Raw genomic sequence first — 7158 nt, 5'->3', positions numbered from 1 at the left:
AATTAGGGGACACGCCCCGTTCACAAGAAATGAGGGGATACAGATCTCTGAAAATGTACCATGGTTCGACGCGCCCAAGAGGACCGTTTCTAGAAGTTCAGAAAGGAAAGAATAAAATATTGAGGATAATGCGGCTGCTTACAGATGGACGCTATTTTATATTGACCAAAGTTTCTGGTGAGGTCATACCCCGTAAAGATAATTCTTTATCATCTTTATTATGTTAAGTTTTTTAATCACGTATAAATTATATATTATATTTTTAAAATACTATTATTTAGTTATAAATTCACATTAAAAAAATAAAAGAAATGCCTAGATGTGATTAATAAATTTGATATAATAAATATAAGGAAAAATAATAATAAAATATTTTCTGAATTTTAAAATAACAAATAATGTATCTGAATAAATAAAATGATAAAGAAGACATTAGGTACCAATCTGGAATTTTAATTTTTGGCCTCAAAATATGTTGCAAAACTCATTGACAAAATAGTAACTCTCATTATGAAAGTTGTAAATCCCACCATGTGTTTTGTAAAATTCAGCGTGGAATTGTATTGTTTTTTACAGAAAAGTTGTTTAACCCCTCAAAACAGGTTGCAAAACCCATTAACTAAGTAGTAAATCTCACTATAAAAGTTGTAAATCCCACTATGTGTTTGTAAAATTCGGCATGGAATTATTTTTTTTTTTTACAGAAAACTTGCCCAACCCTTCAAAATAGGTTGCAAAACCCATTGATGAAGTAGTAACTGTCACTATGAAAACTGTAAATCCCACTATATATTTTGTAAAATTCAAAATCAAAATTCCAAATTAGTAGCTGATGCTTTCTTTGTCATTTTATTTATTTGGATGCCTTATTTGTCATTTTTTTTATTGTCATTTTCTCTAAATATAAAGAAACTTAACCTAAATATTTGTTGTAATAAAGTGGGTGAGTCTGCTAGTGGCCATTTTCCCAATCCGACCATCGAACCCACCTCTTTTTTTTTTTTTTTTTTGGCTTTAAAAACAATTTTTTAAAAATTTGTTGGCGTTATGACTTATGCTTAGAACTGTGAACACCGACTGAAATAGACAAAAGAGGCAACGGTTGATTGCATACTCTACCTTCACGGGATCAATTTTGTCCTTTCCGAGTTCAGAAAGAAAACTTAAGGGGATTCATTCAAAAGTGAAGAAGCTGGCCATATTCCATCCACTCGTCTAGAGCTATTATTGGAGTTCACTAATGCAGAAGCTGATGAGTTAGAAGTCATTTCTATACAGAATTAAATTCATAGTCACGTTAGTACTAACTTAACGAAATAGATAGAGGTAATGGGGGTTGAAGTCTCTCATACTAGAATATGAATTACGAGTGGGCTTAAACTTTTGCTCTGAATTGTTACTGGATTTGGACCAAAAAAAACAAAAAAGGACTGCTATTGGATTAGAAACATTTGGAACACTAGAAGCTCCAACAGGCTCTATTTCTCATGGGGAAACTCTCTCCGGCCTTGAGGTTATTTCAAGTTCATCCCCCGCAACCTAATATAAGAAGACATCATACATACTTTTAGAACCACGATGACACAAGTGATCATAGAAGCACCATTAGACGTGTAATTAAGAACAAGTACCAGACCTTCAATGACTTCGATTTAGAACTTGGCCATTCTGGAGAGAAATCTCCAATGCCAACAATAGACCGAAGAAACTGACAAAAAAAAATCATACTACTCCGCTCCTTAATGTAAGATCTGTTTAACTAATTTGATTAGATTAAGAAAGTTAATTAAGTTATTTGATTATAAGAAATATGGTATGTTTTTCCTAAAACACCATAATCATCCTACTTAATATCCTCCTTTCCTCCCATATTTGGTTATAATTGAGGGAGTATCAGTAGGAGTAATTTATGAAACATTAATAAATATGAAAAATAGTTATTATATTTAGGACTAAGACTAACTCAACAAGTAAGTCCTATATCATTAGAACACAAATGTTGAATGAAACATGACACCCTTTAATCATGATAACAACTTAGAAGAGGACCAACCTTATCTCAAGTGAGTCTTCTCTCTAAAAAAGTGAAATCTCATCTTGAACCTCATGCCAACATGAATGTTATTATTCGCCGCCTTTATATATTTCAAATGAATAGCAAACTGGCTAGCCCTGAATGAGATAGTAATAAAAAATATGTTACATTATATATGCTAATGATTTGTATAGCACAAGTCAATGTACACAAACCTAACCTTTGTTTGTAATAGACCGAAAACATAGTGCCAACCAGGATTGCATGTGATGCAGGCACAAGTACTCTTGATGCATACTCTGGCTTGACATCACAGAAGAAGCTCTCTTGCCAAGCTGACACTCCATGTGCGCTAGTAATAGAAGCCATTAACATTTCCCAAAATAAGTGTATTCCATATGTTCTTGTATTTTAGATGGGGTTGGATCTGGAATTGTTAGATCAGACTAAATAACCAATAAAATGCACCTTTTAGTTATAAGGACATATTTAAAAAGACCAAGTAACTTGAAATTCTATATATGCATATAGAGAAGTCCTATTTAGATCCCTCTCATTTTCTTATGAACCGAACATAGTAAAAGACTTGAAGTAGACAAAGTAGAAGGCATGAGAAATTCTCACTTCTGTTTCAGGAAGCAGAATGAACAAGAAGTAAATTTCACCAGTATTTGGTCGGATCTAGAAAATAAGTAATTTATGATGATTACAAATAATGAAGAAGACATCTTACAAACAAGGTAGAATAAAAATACTAACAAAACATCCTTAGCACGAAAAGCTTAATGTTTATAACTCCACATAAAATCTGAGAAGGAAGATTAAAATGAGTGATTCCACGGTGGGATTCCTACTTTGTCGAGAAACGCAGCTACAATATTAGAAATAAAAAAAAAAATTCATGTGTGTGTGTGTGTGTAAGTGAAATTGGAAAGAAAGATATCTTGGCATGATTTGAAAGCAACTATGACTTGGTAAAATAGCAACAATGACACAATTACACAAAGGGTCAAAAGATACTTGCCCAATGTGCCCTTGGGGAAAATAATAGACCCTTTCACCTACTCGGGGAATATTGGCCAGTCGCCGTTCACCTAGATATTCCATAGTGGCTTCATCTGATCATATTCTCTTAAACCTACCAAACACATATTATAATAGGTGAGTAATTATAAGCTTATATCCCCTTGCGATGATTATAAGAAAGCATGAAAATGAAAGAAAGATGGTTAAAAGAAGCATGATGATTTTGCGTGAATATTTGTAAGCAAGTGAAGCGAAATGAAAGAAAATTTAATTTCTTGCGACATTTTCTTTTACAAATACAAATGTTATCAAATACTTGCTGACCAACAAATGAAGAGCTAAATTTTACAAATAGACATGTCATTATGGATATTAATCTCTTCCATTTCAAAAGAATACCCAATGCCAGAAATTACTAAAAACCCATACATGTTATTTATTTTCCCAACCTTCTTAGTAACCACATAAAGCAATTAATATTATGAAATTCAACTATTGACTTTTGTTCCCATGATAACTTGCTAACCACTCATTATAAAACCCTCGCACTAAATACTTTTTTTTTCATAAACCTCTTGCTAAAGTTTATTGTTATAAACAACATATAACTACAAAATAAAATAACTGAAAGAATATGCACTACAAGGAAAAATAAAGAAAGGATTAAGATAAAATCTAATACACAAAAGCAACAAAGCACAGTGTCTCATTATGATAATTCAAGATAATTTCATACTTTTTCAATAAAGAAAAGGGGCAACAAACAAAGAAAACCACATATATAATACCTTGTGTCATTGACATGGATGATCTCGATGATTCAATTTTTAGCTTGTGTATCAACTGTGATGAATTAGGATTTTTCAACTAGTGAAGATGGTATAGAATGTCGATTTAGCTAGATCATCACAACCATTTGTATAATTTTGTTAGTCAATAAGAAATAGGATCAGCAAATTAAAAAAAAAAATTGCTAAAGAGAACCATACAATAAGAAATAGGATCAGCAAATTCACTGAAAGGTTCTTGAGTGAAATTCACCTTAAATAGGACGAGTCAAATTTCTTCTCGACCATCTAAATTTAATGTTGTGAATGTTAATACATCCTAATTAAATGCACTCGATATAAATTTTGTGAGTTGGCAAAATCTGGTTGCTAATAGAATAATTTGAGATCTGAAACAATAAATGGTAAATTGAACATTCATGAATCTAAGAAAATATATTTGAAAATTAGTTTCTTATGTTTGAATATGTATACAACATTCTATCCTATTTATCTTTTGGATTAAAAGGATAAGCATTAACAGTCTCAAGTTACAAAAAGTGTTGAATTGCAATATCTCCCACCTACTTATCTATCCTATTCCATCATACACATAAGTATCTTCTAACTATCTCACCTGAACCCCAAAAAAAAAAAAAAACAGAGAGAGAGAGAGAAGTTAAATCACAGATATTGTTTGAAAACAAAAATTCCAATTTACCCTAGTCAAATACATCCTTTTTAAAAGCATTAATTCTTATATACAATCTCACCCTGCGCATAGAAAAATTATAAAGATATAAAATTGAAAAAAAAATGTAATTAACAACCCTCTTTTTATAAAGCAATGTTGGCTAACAACACAAGATGATGGAAACCAATAACGCTCAAATCAAAATTAGTCAACCACATCAAACAAATGGTTGTCACAAAACAAAAAAAAACTTATGATAACATTGCACACTCATTGGGCCAAAGGCAAACTTTAAACTCGGCGTACTTTAAAAACTCGGCTTGTCTAAAGTAATAGTTTTTTCGGCCTGCAATGTTAGTATAACAGCCACTTTTCTTTTCCTAGGACTCAAGAAACTAACTATCGTTAGAGCCGGGAATCAGGGCCGACCCGGCCCTCCAGGGCCGGCCCTTCAGGGCTAGCGGGCTTAAAAGGACCGGCCCTTCAAGGCTGAAATTTTAAAAATACCCCAATTTGCTAAGCCCGGCCCTTAAGCTACAGGGCCAGGGCCGGCCCGCGGGCTTTTGGCCCATTTAAAAAAAAATACTATTTTTTATATTTATCATATTTTTTTATAAAAATATGAAAATAAACCAATGAAATTATTAATAAAAGACATAGATATGAATAAAATTAAGTCACAAATATAAAATATCATCATATATAAATATTCATCAACATCTAAGAACATTTAAAACATTTATTAACAATATAACAACATCTAAAAGTTTTATCTATAATGCAATTGTGTAATAAATAAACACTATCATTAATCTTTTGAAACTTCATCATCACTATAATTAATTACTTTTCTTCATAAGTATGCTTTTCTTTCGTAACAAAAATATCTAGTTTTTCTTCTTTATAAGAATTTTATTTTTAAATTTTACAATCTAACTATTATTTTACTTTAATGTGAGAAACATTGTTATTGAAACTCATGAATTTCTAATTTAAATTATAGAATCACAAGTTATATAAGTATAAAAATATTCTATTATCAAATATATATATAGTTTAAAAATATCAACGCATATAATATAAATCAAATCATTATTAAAGTCTAAATTAACCCATTTTTTAAAAATTTAATTGGATAAATTATTGTCTAAAACTAAATTTAATTTTAAAATAATAATAATAACTAAATATTTGAAATATTATCAATAATATAAAAAATTAATAGCATTAATATTATATAAAAAAATTTAAAAAATAAAAAAAATTATAAAAGGGCTTAAAAGGGCCGGCCCGCGGCCCTCCAGGGCTGGCCCTTTTAAGCCCTCGGCCCTCCAGGGCCAGCCCTCCAGGGCTTATTTCTCATTTTAAGAGAAAAATATCAAGCCCGGCCCTCATAATTTCAGGGCCTAAAAGGACCGGCCCGACGGGCTCGGCCCGTTTTCCCGGCTCTAACTATCGTCTTAGAAATAACACTCAAAAGAGACATAGTTTCGTCGCGGATCCCAAAAAAAAAAAAAAACGCTGCCATGTTTGACCATAATAGCGGTTAAAATCAAAACGTTACAAATTTGCAACGCTTCAATTCTAGAACTGTTATTGGTACGTCATACTTGTAGTGTTTTTTAAGCTATGATTTTGATTAGAAAACCGCTACAAAAATCCAAAAGTCGCAAACTTTGTAGTGGCTTAACGATTGCTACAAATATGTTTAGAAAATGAGATAAGGTTCGTTTGGATTGGTGGTAGAAAAAGCAATTTATTTTTAATATGATTTTTAGAAAAGTGAGATTAGATAATGTGATTTATGTTTGGATTAACTCTTATAAAAATTGGTTTGTAAAGCAAAAAAATTGTATGGATTATAATTGAATAAACAAGTTTAGTTTATAGAATGACTAAAATGGATATGACTTTTATTAAACAATAAAAAATAATTAAAATATGAATTTATAAAATATATTTGGTGAATAAAATATATTTAAATTAGAAATAATAGTAATATGAAAATTTTTAACCATATAATATTACACAATTAATTGGATAATATACTGCATAATTTATGTAAATATAAGATGAAAACTAATATTAAAAATTAAAAATATTTTAAAAACTCTTAAAAATTATTTTCACTTAAGAGAATATTAAAAGTAAATAACTAAAAACTGATTAGGAAGTATAAAGAATATATAGAGAGAAACAAAGAACAACATAAACATAAGGGCAAAAATGTTTTTAATTCTGAAAAGCTACTTTTGCTAAGTAAATTTTATACATGATTGAAATTACTTATAAACATGTTTCATACAAGTCAAGACAAAATTTCTCTCACATACTTACCTCGTATTCCGTAAATCATGATTGAAAAGCTACTTATAAGCTATTCACAACGGGATAGATGCTTTTACAATCGTACTTAAAAAAGCAACTTTTGACCCATAAATCAGATTGGCCAAAAGCTGTGACAAATAGCTCCCAAATTTACCAACTAACTTGTTACACTTATAGGCTACTTTTCCTTCCCTCAAACACCTTACCAAACAGGCACATAGCTGCAACAACAGTAGTAGCGGTTCTAGCCCAAGCCACTACAAAGTGTTGCGAGAATCAATGTTTGGCGTTGACATGCAATGGCTTGG

Source organism: Neltuma alba, unplaced genomic scaffold (assembly GCF_004799145.2).
Source record: "Neltuma alba isolate B1F8T4 unplaced genomic scaffold, ASM479914v2 tig00002883_pilon, whole genome shotgun sequence".
NCBI classification, from domain to species: Eukaryota; Viridiplantae; Streptophyta; class Magnoliopsida; order Fabales; family Fabaceae; genus Neltuma; species Neltuma alba.
This window is presented reverse-complemented; position numbering follows the sequence as displayed.